Genomic DNA, 13801 nt, shown 5'->3' with positions numbered 1-13801 from the left:
AGGTGCAAGTTGGCGGGTGGGGCTGGGTGGGGAAGCCATTGGAGGTGTCTGGGGGAGTGGGAGGGTAGGGCAGCCATTGGGAGGAATGCAGTAGCTGGTGGGGGATGGGGCCAGTTGGGGCAGCAATTGGGGGTTTGGGGTGGGGCATGTGGGCCTTGCAGGGAGGGTGGTAGCCCCTGTGGGAGCCATTTGGCCCCCGTTGAGGGGCCATACCTCTTGTGTGGGAGACAAACCCCTGTTGGGGTCTGAACCCCTTCTGGGGGGCTGAACCCTTTGTGTGGGGGATGAACCCCCTGTTGGGGGTGTGTAGCCCTTGTGTGGGGGCTGAACCCTCTGTTGGGGGGCTGAACCTCTTGTGTGGAAGCCAGTCCTCTGTGTAGGGGCTGAATCCCCTGTTGGGGGGCTGCACCCCTTGTGTGGGGGCCGTCGCCTTGTGGGAGGGCAGCAAAATATGTATTCATGAATTCAAGAAACCTGTATTTAGAGTTCACTGTATTATTATGATAAGAGACTTGCTTTAACACTGTAGATATATCAATAAAACATTGTCCAACTGATGGCTGTCTCTGTCTCTGTCTCTCTTCATAGTGCTCTTTTGTTTTACTTGTGGAGGAACATGGATTTGGGGGGATTTTACTGAGTGACTTTGGGATTTTTTTTATCAGGGATTTTTCAATTTTCCAATAGGGAACACCAGAATTCCTGCTAGGGAGGCCAGTGGCAGGACCCTGCCTGCTCAGAGCTGGCACCTTGGACCCATCTGGCTGTGGCTGACCTCCTCGCCCCATTTGGCCAGGAGGACATGCTTTGACAGTTCAAAGCAGGCCACCACACCCAGAACATCTTCCAGGTGAAAGCTGCCCAGATGGCTGGGCAGGGGGCACAAATGGCAGTAGTGCCACACAAAGGCCAACCCTGCAACCACAGTCCACTGGCAGCTGGTCCAGAGAGGCAGATGCCTCTACTGGCTCTGCAGTCCCCATCTGAGTCTGGCAGGTGCAAAGCAGGTCACAGCCAGGCAGCAGCCCCCACTGCCAGACTGCTGCAGTGGGTAGAGGGTGCAGGGAACTCTCAGGGCTGCTTCAGCAGTCCAGCTGGCACAAGAGGTAGTGTCCACAGGTACCAATTGGCTGAGCTGCAGAAGCTCCTAAGAGCTAGTAGCCCTGAGCTACTTGCCAGGGTGGCTTTTTATACTGCTGGGGCCAGGACAGGACCAATTTTTATACTGCTGGGGACAGCACAGGTGCTGGCCCCGGGCTCTAGTACCCCCTGGCTGCAGATCCAGGAGGAGCCAGGCAGGGTTATTTCGCCCCAAGTGGCACAATTTGCTCCACAACAAAGTGCATGTCCAAGCACATGCACTGAGGCAAAAAGCCCCAGCTCAAATTTGCACCGCTTCTATTTGAGCTGCTGCAAGCACATGTGCTTGCATGTGTGGATGTGCCCATAATGAGAAAATTCTTCCTAATATCCAGCCCTAACCTCCCTTGCTACAACTTGAGGCCATTCTGTCATCTGCCACCACTGAGAACAGTCTAGCTCCATCCCCCTTTGATCCCCCCTTCAGGTAGTTGAAGTCTTCTATTAAATCCCTTCTCAGTCTTCTATTAAAACTAAATAAGCCCAGTTCCCTCAGTCTTTCCTCGTAAGTCATGTCCCCCAGTCCCCTCACCATCCTTGATGCTGTCTACTGGACTTTCCAATTTGTCCACATCCTTTCTGCAGTGGGGGGCCCAAAACTGAACACAGTACTCCATATGTGGCCCTACTAGTGATGAGAAGAGGGGAATAAACACATCCCTTGACCTGCTGGCAACACACCTACTAATGTAGCTCAGTATGCCGTTAGATTTCTTGGCAACAAGGGCACCCTGCTGGCTCATATTCAGCTTATTGTCTTATAAGCTACTGTAAGTCCCAGGTCCTTTTCTACAGAGCTCCTGCCTAGCCAGTTAGCTCCCAGCCTGTACTGGTGCATGGGATTGTTCTGTCCTAACTGCAAGACATTACACTTGTCCTTGTTGAACATCATGAGATTTCTTTTGGCCCAGTCCTCCAATTTGTCTAGGTCACTCTGAATCCCAGACCTACCCACGAGCATATCTACTAATCCCCGCAGCTTGGTGTCATCTGCAAACTTACTCTATGCCATATTCCAGGTTAATGATGAAGACATTGAACAAAACAGGCCCCAGAACCAACTCCTGGGGAACTCCACTTGATACCAGCTGCCAACTCGACATCGAGCCATTGATCATTACCCTCTGAGCCTGATGATGCAGCCAGTTTTCTATCCACCTTACAGTTCACTCATCCATCTCATAGTTCCTTAACTTGCCTGTGAAAATGTGGGTGACCATATCAAAAGCTTTGCTAAAATCAAGGTGTACCACATCTACTGATCTCCCCACATCCACAGAGCCAGTTATTTCATCATAGAAGGTAATCAGGTTGGTCAGGCATCACTTGCCCTTTGTGAATCCTGTGCTGACTGTTCCTAATCACCGACTTCCCCTCCAAGTGCTTAGAAATGGATTCCTTGAGGATCCTTTCCATGATTTTTTTCGGTGACTGAGATGAGCCTGACCGGTCTCTAGATCCCTGGATCCTCCTTTTCCCTTTCTTAAATATGAGCACTATCTTTGCCCTTTACCAATCATCTGGGCCCTCTGCTGATCATCATGAGTTTTCAAAGATGATGGCCACTTTATCTGCAATCTCATCAGCCAACTCCCTCAGCACCCTCAGGTGCATCCCATCCAGCCCCATGGAGTTATATATGTCCAGCTTTTCTAAATAGTCCCTACCCTGTTCTTTCACTACTGTTGGCTGCTCACCTCCTCCCCAAACTGTGCTGCCAGGTGCAGTCTCGGAGCTGACCCTGCCTGTGAAGACTGAAGTGAAAAAGGCATTGAGCACATCAGCCTTTCTGGCATCCTCTGCCACAATGATATGATACTTTACCCTTAAAATGGCAGTAGGGGTGCTTTAACTAAAGTGGTTTTATCTTGTTTTATTTTGTTTTTAAAGAATTGTTCTGAATTGATATGCTGGTGCAATAGGTGACACTGGTGCAACAGGCTGACTTGCTGTGAAGCTAGCTTTTGCAGTGTTCTAAGGTTTGTAAGGTTCTGGAAATTACCTATTTATTGGGATGGATTGGATTCTAAAATATGATTGCCAGTAACCCTTAAAATATAGTTTGTCATAGAGCTGAACTTCAGAAAAATCAGTTCAAGCTGTGGGTATTATGGCTATGACCATATTTTTTAAAAAGGGGAAAGCTTTTTAGCTGTTGCCAATATAGCTCAGTAAGTGGAGCCTACTGGTAAAAAAAAAATAAATCACAATAATGAACCACCTATGGTTTTTCCTTTACCTTGACTCCAGTCTTTCTTTTTCGGAGGCATCTACAATGACAACTCCAAACCAGACCAAAGATACATATTTGAAAGATCATCTGAGACGTATTAAAATAGATATTGAACATCCAGGGAGTTCAACATGAAGTTTATTTTCAGTTATTTTACATCCATACTTTGTTTTTGTTTTACTTAGTATTTATACATTCATTTAGCTTTCTATTATTATTTTCAGAACACATGTTGTGAATATGATGAGGTGTCACATGATGTACTAAACATGGGTTGGAATCTGATTACCTTTGCTTACCTCAAGTACTACCTTACCGCACAAGTAATAAGAAAATATTCTGAAAGAAAAAGATTTGAAGCTAGTTACTATAACAGTGAACATGTTTAAAAGCACCTATATAGACCTAGCCTTAGAAGGTGCTCTCAGTCTTACCTGTCCACTCTCCTGATGTTTACAATGCTACCCTGTAAAGTGGGATGTCAGGTTCTGCATCCTTTAAAGGGAAAGTGAGCCTATAACTTGGGTTCCCCGTGTCTTCCCTGTCTTGGGTAGGCACTGCAGTCACTAGGCAATTAGGCCAATGGTTGGATAGTCAATTCCACCCATCCATGTTACACAGTTGCTAGCCATTAGGGATATGCGAAGTGAGCCCTATTCGATTCGGATTCAGATTTGGCCCAAATCAGGGACAGTGATTCGATTCATTGATTCGGATCACTGTCCCTGATTTGATTCGGCCAAATCCAAATCTGAAGATTCAATGCTGATTCAGAGAATCAGTGATTTGGACATAGGCACAGCTTTAAATGTTTTTTCTACATACCTCGAGGTACTAGCACAGTTTGTGAATGCTGCAATACTGGGGCACATGGAGTGTCCCACAGGAGCACAGGGGCCTGTCTATGTGCTTGGCAGTGAACCCAGAAGTGGACTGGATATACTTGTGGTCCACTTCTGGGTCCACCAGGGAGCGCACTGGGGGGCTGCCCTGTGCCCTCCCCCCGGCTTGGTGATTGGCTGCTGGGAGACCCCAGGTACCCCCCCAGACCCAGGAGGCACCAGTTGCCAAGCCAAGGAGGCATGGGGGTCCCCGCAGTGCACTCCCTGGCAGACTTGGAATTGGACCGGAAGTGCTTCTGGTCCACTTCTGAGTCTGCTGCCAAGTACGCTAGGTAACCCCCTGTGCTCCTGTGGGACACTCTATGAGCCCCAGTATCGCAGCATTCACAGCCACCTCCTACCTAGAGGTATGTAGAAAAAAAAGCTGTGTCTATGTCCAAATTGCCTAATTTTTCCGAATCTCTCTGAATCGATTTGGAGGATTCTGAGACAATTCAGAGAGATTAAAGGGTTCACTGATTCCATTTGGATTTGGTGATTCAGCCACCAAATCAGGCTGAATCTCCACCAAATCAAACCAGGGACTGAAGCTTCGCACAGCCCTACTAGCCATAGGTTTTTTAACTATGTTTTCATGATTTACAGTTCACCACTGCACATCTATTTCAGAAACACATTGGTATGGGGCATACATGGAGTCTCTGAAGCAGCAATGAATCAATTACAGGCACATGCAATAAAGAAAAACTATAACTGCATAAGAAATATTACTGTTGTGTAACTGATTTGGATGGTTACATGAGGCAAAGTACTATCTAGTTGGGTGAATTAGGCATCTAAAAACTGCATGTGACTTGGGCTGCTTAATAGTGAAAATAAATTCTGCCCTTAGCTTCTTCTCATTCCCAAAGGGTTTGTTTAGTTCAGGAGAGTATGCCACTTAGGAAGGAACAGCTCTCATTCCTATTGTGCATCCAGAGGCTGAACCTGTTTAGCCCAGCAGAATCACATGGTTCTTCCACCCTGGCAATTGAGTCTTGCATGCCTCCAGCTTCAGATCCTATTGCACCCATGAGACACCCAGATCTCCATGGGCAGCCCTGAAACATCCTTAACTGACCCTGTCATGTCAGGATCCATCTCACTCAGGGGAGATATCTACCAGAACCAAGGCAGCTAAGGGCAGAAACAGATATTGCTTTTCATCATCTTTGTGCCACCATAATTTTTTTATGGTGGTATGGCGAAGCAAACAGATGTCCATACTCTTGTCTCATCTAAATTGTGGCCATAACAAAAATGGTATCAATTTGTGCCGCTATTTAACAGCAGACATCTGTTTATGTCAGGAGAGTGCTAGCTGTCCAGAGCTGCTTTCACTCTTCAGCTGCATTGTGCAAGTGCTCTGCCCAGGAGGCACCAGACAGAATTGACCACCTACTTGAGGTAGCGTCTATCATGCTAGACCACAGATTAGACTCCAGTTTGCTTGTTCTCTATTTGAACTCATGAGTCTCTCTCTTGGCGTCCCACTAGCTCAACTTCAGCAGGAGGTTTGGAGGATGTATTGAGCCCTGCCTAGCTTATACCTTAGTGATTATGGCAGTTTACTCAGTTTAAACCCCTCAGGGTGAGCAAGGCCTAGAATCTAAGTCTTCCAAGTCCTGAGCAAATGCCAAATCATTAAGTTACTGAGCAAAATCTGGGTGCAACCACAGCTGCAATTGATTTCTGTCAGACTGAGAATCAGGAACTCTCTCTGATTAAATATCACAAAAATTATGATCATGGGCATAAAGTTGAAATAGCTGGGTTTTTCTTTTATTTCTTATTTAATGCATATTTCACCTCCTGCTGAGGTACACTGCTCTGGAAAGAAAGAAAACTGAGCAGTCATATGGTTGTTACTAAACGTACCACTTGTGCTCTTGCATGAAATAGTCACGAGCAATAAAAAAATATATAATTCTTTCCATCTCAGAAATTGCTTTCCACTATTTCTGATAATCAGTCTAGTCACTCTTCAGTTAGATTCCCTGATATTCTATTGGCTGAAAAATATTACTATTTCAGTAGAAAGAAAAAAATAGGAAATCTTTATCATCAATACAGTAAAGCGGTATTTTCTGGTTGCCCATGAAAACAAATGTTGACTTCCATGTAAAGCTTGGAAGCAGGGAAAAAAAAATATTTCACAAAGTGAATCAGTACAAGATAGGTCCTTCCTTTCTCTGATTTCTTTAATCATGTTCTCCTAAACTAGGGAAAGAAATTACACATAAACCAGTATAAGTAGGGATCTACCTATATCGCACTGGACGTGCTCTGTACATTGGCTCCTTTAATATTGCTCTTTTCACTATGTAACCCCCCTGCCACTGAATTGGCAGAGAGGCCCTGGGGGCTCTGCCACTCTCTTCTGATCAACTGGGAGGCAAAAACGCATTTTACATATACGACAGTTTTTGCCCCCCAGCTGATCAGCAGCAGGCACCAGGGCTGCCAGCGCCTGTGAGCCAATCAGCTGAGTCTCTCACTCCCTTCCTGTTTCTCTTTGTTTCTCCTTTTCTGTGTAACTCTCCTGACACACCCCCTTCATCCAAAAGGAGGTGAAACTCTGTTCTTTTACGACGAAGTCAGAGACGTATCTCTTCTATCTGGACTCTTCAGCTTGATTAGATCTTTTTTTACCTTGTCTTCAAGAAACACAGCATGGGTTTGCATTTGGAGCTTTTCCTTTATTGTACCTAGCTAAAATAAGTTGAAAAAAATCCTAAATTTCAACAGCAATATTCCTTTCGCATCCTTGGTTCTAATCCAAAACTCTCCAAGGACACTAGAAATCCAGCCAAGAGTAACTCTAGCAATTCATTATCTTCACTTAGGTTCTCATGGGTAGCAACGAAAGGAAATGGGAAAGCAAAGTTGCTGGCAAAAAAAATATTTTAGAAACACCGAGTAAAAGTTCGGTACATTATGGAATTTTAGACTCCATATTCTCTCACATACAGCACACATCTTTTCCCAAAATTCAGCTGCTGGAAATTGAGGTGTGCATTGTGAGGAAACACCTCAACAGCAGTTTCTGTCTCTGCTGAGGGAAATATAATATTTCAATGGGGGTCCCTAGTTGTTGACTGTAGACACTTTTTAAACCCCTCCCTCCCACAGAGGTGCCGGCTACAGAAGCTGCTGTTCAGTTAGTTAATGTTGCTTGCCAGTGTTTTCAAGGAAATATTTGTTTTCTTTATTCTACCTGTTAAAAATCAGGTCCATATCTTATTCAGGGGTGTGTTATAAGAAATAAAAAAAGTTACTCTCCTGCACATTTCCGAATAATTTCCTTCACAATAATTATCCTGAATATTCAGCAACTCCTTAGTGTCAAACTTACCCCTAACTGTTAAATATTAAAATATCAAGATGGAATTCCAAAGAACAACTCTGGCAACACACAGAGTAGCATCTCTTGAACTCAAAGATACCTTTCTACACTCTATAATACAGAATCAATAGGAATACCAGAAAACAGTGATGGAGACTTATACAATTACATTAATCTGTCCTTTTGGATTTACATCTTTTCTCGTCCATTTTCACAAAAATGACACCTTGGTGACTGTCATGAATTGAAGAAAAAGGGTAACTGCATCCCTAATTCATCTGACCAAAGTCACTGAGATTTAGGCATATTACAATGTTTACAGACATTACATACATTCAGAGTACTTGGATAAACTCAAAAGTTTTGTGTACTTAAATAGAAAAGGAACAGTGACAGTTCAAGTCTTCAAATCCTCAAATGTATGAATTTTAAGCTCTGCTGCTCAAATCTGAGGTGAAAGTAGAACTACTAATACGAGCCTGTATCTCTCAGGATTCAGTTGTTTCATCTGAATTTCACTCAAAGGCATTATAGTTGTTATAATCACCCCAAAATAGTGAAGATATAATCTGCAAACTACAGGGACTATCCTAATATATTACTTTTTTCCTGAAGTCACAGTGAGAAAGAAAATTGAGATTCAGAACCATTTTGGGGCAGAGGCTCAGCTAGAAGGAACAAACCCTCAACCAGCTGCAGCAAGAACCCTTGAAGATGATGGGTGTCATCTGACTACTTTCTGTGGGTTTGCTTTGTACATGTTTTGCCTGCTGAGAGAAGTTTATTCCAACATTCACTCTACCTAAAGTCTTCTCAACCTTTCTTCTCTTCCCTTCCACTTGCCTCCTCCTCCTCTCAGAGAAGTTCCAAAAAGCTCTTAATTCTCCTGTCCTTGTGGAAGGGATTTGATGCCTTACCCTTTCCCTTGCTTGCAGTCTCTTAAAGCATATCTCAGATCTTCCTTTCTGGGAGGAAATCAAATATTTCTATTTTTCCTCAAATTCTTACTGGTGACATGGCCTACTCTCTGATTTTGTTTTTCTTGATCTTTTCTTGACTTCATAAATTTGATATTCTTATATTTTAACATGAGATTGTTAATCAGTTCAGTCTTTTTGCATTCCTCTAAAGTTAATAGATAAAGGAGAGAGTGTAATAAAGTATCGAACGGATTTTCATGTATTTTATGATGGCCCATAAACTGTAAAAAGTTCAAGGCTAGCTATGGAAAAGTTGCATTGGTAGCACAGAATATTTAGGACAGTTTGCTGCCATTTGGGAAAAAATATAACAATTTTCAATATTTTAATTTTATTGGCAATGTTACATTCACATCAGTGAAATACTGTAAAGGTTAAAATGACTGCATCGTGATGCAGGTTTGTGATAATATGAATTTGGCCAATGTAGCTGGAACAGTCAAAGGAAAAAATAGTATAGCAAAAAAGTATAATAAATTACTGCAGTTTAATCACTACAGTAAGTTAGCATTGGCTTTTGTGGAAATGATAACGTCACTGCTGCTGCATGATTTAAAAAACAGGGCATTTAAGATTCAGCAAAGATGTCTACTGAGGATTGTGAAAGAGTATTAAAAATGTATTAAAGCTATAAAGCTGGGGGTTGTGGGTAATAAACATAATCATATTGGTCATAACATCGAACCAAAGAGTAAATCCATATTTTCTTACAACAGAGACAGAGTATGACTGGAGATTTAACTTAACAGATGTGCAACCTGTTTCATAATGACTGAAAGGTAAATTATGCAACTGTTACTCCTGCTATTGAATACTTACTCCTCTGAGCACTCCCATGGTATTGCTCCAGTGAATAAGTGCTCAACAAGAGTAATGGTTGCACATTTAAGTGTGAAGTTATAACGGGCTGGTAACCTTTTCCAAGCTGTAGGTGGGAACAACCCAGCTCTGGTCCAGTGAGAGCCAGGTGGCTTCAGTGGCCTGTCAGTGATGGGGGGGGGGCTTTCTGCACACGTGCCAGGGCCAGGAAACTGGACACTGTGCACGCGCCACTGCTGCTTCCCCCAGCACCCCACTCCCTGGCTGGGATGCAGGCCTGGGACCATGTGGGAAGCTGAGCCAGGACCAAGTATCAGCAAACAGAGTTTTCACTGCCGATGCTTCTCCCCATTCTCCCTTTTCCACCCCACCCCACCCTGCCCTGGCCTCTGGCTCTGGCTCTGGTGTGAGCACAGTTGAGAGCTGCCTGCCCCAGAGCAGCTCCCTGCTAGCTGAAGGGGATTGGGGGAGAAGTGGCAGCAGCTTAGACACAGTTTGCAGGTGCCCAGCCTTGGCATGGCTCCTCATCAGCTGGAAACTGAACCAATGCTGGGGAACAGACAGCAGGGGAAAGCATGGACACAGAGAAAGCCCCATAATGCTCATGATCTGCTACCTGGCTCATGTTAGACTGCAGTTGGGAGGGAGTAGAGAAGTAGCAGTGGCATGGGCTCTGCTGGAAGCCCCCTGGCCCTGGTGTAGGTACAGGCACAAGCACAGGCAAAGCCCTCCAGTGCTATGGGCCAAATCCAGTGGTACCTACTTTGCCAACCCTTGAGTTATACTACTAGAACTGGTTAGAAAACTGGTTTTGAAATTCATTACCCCTGCCATCCATGCATGCACAGTTTTGCTGAGATTTCTTTTCAATGGATATACTAGCTCTAATAATTGCAAGGAGAATAACTATGGCTTTCTGAGTGGCTCAAACCCAGAATATAGGCTGTGTGGTTGGCTGCTTTCTTCTGAGGAAATTTCAAACTACTAGGCAGGAACACAAAAGAACAAAAGGGGTTTTCAGCAAGAATTTTTGAAGCAACTTATTGGCTTTCTATTCAAATCAACTCTGTTCTAGGCTGGTGTTTGTCTTGTGCACTGTCCTCCTTCAGATGGAGCCACTAGGAAACATCAGAACTTTAAGGCAAAACTGCTAATAGGAGAAGGAAAATGAGCTTCTTTCATCCAACAACACTCAGTGAGCAACTGGTCACCAGGGCTTCCGAGGGGAAAACCAGGAGTATAATACTCCTGGAAGATGGATTCAGGCTCAACATTAGGAAAAACTTCTTCACAAGCAGGGTGTCCAGACTGTAGAATAAGCTGCAATCACTTACCCTGGAAATCTTCAAGAAGAGACTAGACAGTCACCTTGCTGGGGTCACCTGACCCCCAGTTATTTTTCCTGCTTGGTGTAGGGGGCTGGATGTGATGATATTCTGAGGTCCCTTTCAGCCTTACAATCTATGAATCCACTAAAAAATACAAAAATAAGTTTAAAAATCCATGGGCACATCTACACATTTCTTAGTGTACCGTACTTACGGCATATTAATTTTAGGACTTGTATGATCAAGTACTAAATTGACATGCAGTAACAATGTGTTACTGCACAATAGTGCTGGCGCACGCCTTTTTAGTTACACCACTGCACAGTCGCCTAGCAATACAGCACAATAGCATATTAATACTGTTTCTGTTGTAATGCACTACTACAGAGTATTATTAGGCTACTGTGCATTTAGCATCTTGTGTGGATGTGCCTCTTCTCATATACAGTAAAAGCTGCATTATCTGGCACCTTACAAGCCAGCATGCTCTGTTAACCAGCATGCTGGCTTGTAAAAGTGAAACCAGAAGTGCCCACCATGGCACTTCTGGTGTCGCCAAGCCCCCACAGCCTGGGGCAAAGCAGCCTGTGCTGCCGAGTTCCCACAGCCCAGGGTGAAGCAGCTTACACAAGGCCTGCCTCCCTGTCCCTTGGGGCCTGTGGGAGGGGCGGCAATGTGGTAGGAAGGGCAGCAACGCCCCAGATGCAGTGGGAGAGGCGGCAGCCCAAACAGGCAGGCGCCTGTTCAGGCCTCTCAGTTAACTAGCATATTTTGTTATTCATTACCCCCCCAATCCCCATGGGTGCCAGATAACAAAGCTTTTGCAGTATATATATTTTTTTAACCAAACAGACTTTCCTCCTCAAACTGCCATCAGTGGATGATATTTTCCCTTCCCATTATCATTTATTTGGGGAGAGAACTCAAGGTGAATGGCAAGCCTCTTCACACCAGATGAATTCTGGAATAGGGTTCTCAGCCAGGGATGGGGAAAAACAGAAGGTCAACAGATGCCAATGAATTTTGCAGAAGTGGGAGACCATATGAGCCTTCTGCAAACGTTTGGGTACCATTACACACCATTTATCCAGTTAAGATTGTACACTTCTCCAGCTGGGGAGTTCTCCAGATTCTGGCCCGGAAGGAGTGGTCAGCAACCTAGGAATCCAACAAGGGCTAGAGAGAAGGGAGGCTGGATAACTGATGGCACATCCGGGTAGCAAATGTCTAGTGCACATATTTGTTTGATAAAGCATCTGGTCCCTGATATGCTGGACTGGGAAATGGATTTAGACCAAGGTAATCTCTAAATAAATGTTAGGGATCCTGATGTTTGGTAGAGCTATGAGCTAAGAACCCCTTCCGTCAGTTCATTAACATACAAAGGGAGAGTGGTGAGATTCCAGAAATGGAATGGAAGCAAGAGGGGGGAGTGATGTGCTGATGGTGGCCTGCTAGCAGGCAGGAATTATGACCTACACTGTATAAGCTATTGCTGATAGCTCCCAGATGAGTTAAGTTAATGAAGCTTCAGACCCAGTTAAACCACATCTATATGTCTTGGTTTTCCTCCTGCATGTCAGACTCAGTGATTAAGTTGCCAATAGCATTTCAGTTATTTGGAGAGTACATTGTTTCACTTAAGCCTGGTCTCAGTTTTCCATCAGCTACTGCATGGTGACAGGTCTCAAGATGCAGTGTTAAATGCACAATGTAATAATGAATGTACGATAATTCAGCATTTTATCACTACCTTGTGTAAGCATAAGAATAATGTGTGAAATTCACTGGTGATGAAGAACATCTTATACTTCATTTATGCATCAATTAAGTCCCACATTATGGGCATCAGCTGAACAGACCCCCACATTCCCTATGCCTATACAGAGGAATCCATATTCTGTGTGGAGACTGGAGCATGAGAGGGTTGTCTGTGATCTGTGAGCCTGGGTTACATGGATCCAGTAGTCCAAAACTAATGGGTGCATCCACATATGCACTTTACTACTGAGTAAACTAATTAGCTCCACAGTAGAATGTCACCACCTATATGTGCACCAGTATTAGGGTACAGTAAATTAAATAACTCTTCCATAAGATAGTACTGTTGGGAACAGTACTGTCTTATAGCAGAGTAATTACGGGTGCTGAAACAAACATGAAGAGAGTGACAGGGGCCTGCAGGGGCACAAAGGTGCTAAAGTGAGGGGGCTGTCTGCTGCCTAGCCCCACACTTTAGTACCCTTGTGCCCCAGGCAGCCCCTCCACCAACCAACGCTGCTACCCGGAGCCTCAGGCCCTCCATGGTTCCTGTCAGCCTGGGGCTGCTCCGCCTGGCTCAAAGTGCTGCAGTCCCCAGGTGCACATGTAGCGTGCCTGGGAGTAGTTGACTCTGGCACAAATTGTGCTACAGTTTATTACTTCATCTTAATTGCACATGTAGATGCACACCCTGTGTAGCAGAAGTTAAGATTATGAGCCTGGAGCAGCAGCTGTGGGACAGTACATTACATCTCTGTGAGGCTTGCCTTTGGCTTAGGAATCCAACTATTATAGTGTCCTACTATTCAAGCTTTGCCTAGGAGTGATAAATTTTACCCAGCATGAGTAATGAATATCACATATTTATAATGTTCATCCAACTGTTTGTAAATATGTAAAACTATGATGAAAAGGACATCAAAATGCAGAATGATCTTGTTTAAATGAAATGTAATTGGGTCTTGTTTTGTATAGAGTTGTTTCTACTTAAAATGCTTTAATTGCATACATTAGCACATGTATTAATTTTAACTGTCTAGGACACCATAATTTCTTTTTTTCTCCCTTCTAATGATTGGTAAAATGAAATGAACCAAATACAACTTGTGATGTTGGAAAAGAACTTGTCTGATTTAGTTTAGACAGCCATCCACAGCATATGCCATTACATCCTATCACTTTAATATAAATAGATGTTCACTAAACATATAGTTTTGCAGATGTCATTTGCTTATGAACATGCACTCATTTAGTATGTTGAGAGCCTATGCACTTAGTATAAAAACAACAGTTAGGACCAATGTCTTTCAAAC

At 44.0% G+C, this 13801-nt stretch overlaps 1 protein-coding gene and 1 long non-coding RNA gene across 5 annotated transcripts in view; one reads left to right on the top strand and one right to left on the bottom strand.

Moving 5' to 3' along the window:
• Window positions 1–2241, bottom strand: part of LOC109299966 — a 4269-nt gene extending 2028 nt beyond the window's left edge. The window contains exon 1 of the long non-coding RNA XR_002098076.1: window positions 2143–2241. This is a non-coding gene — a long non-coding RNA (uncharacterized LOC109299966). The remainder of the gene's footprint in view (window positions 1–2142) is intronic.
• ADGRB3 (adhesion G protein-coupled receptor B3) overlaps window positions 1–13801 on the top strand; it is a 941101-nt gene that overhangs the window by 112579 nt on the left and 814721 nt on the right. The gene's annotated exons all lie outside the window — the stretch shown is intronic.

This window comes from Gavialis gangeticus, unplaced genomic scaffold (genome assembly GCF_001723915.1).
Source record: "Gavialis gangeticus isolate Ggan-Ray unplaced genomic scaffold, GavGan_comp1, whole genome shotgun sequence".
Taxonomy (NCBI): Eukaryota; Metazoa; Chordata; order Crocodylia; family Gavialidae; genus Gavialis; species Gavialis gangeticus.
The sequence above is the reverse complement of the archived record's forward strand: the minus strand, read 5'-3'. Positions and strand labels throughout refer to the sequence as shown.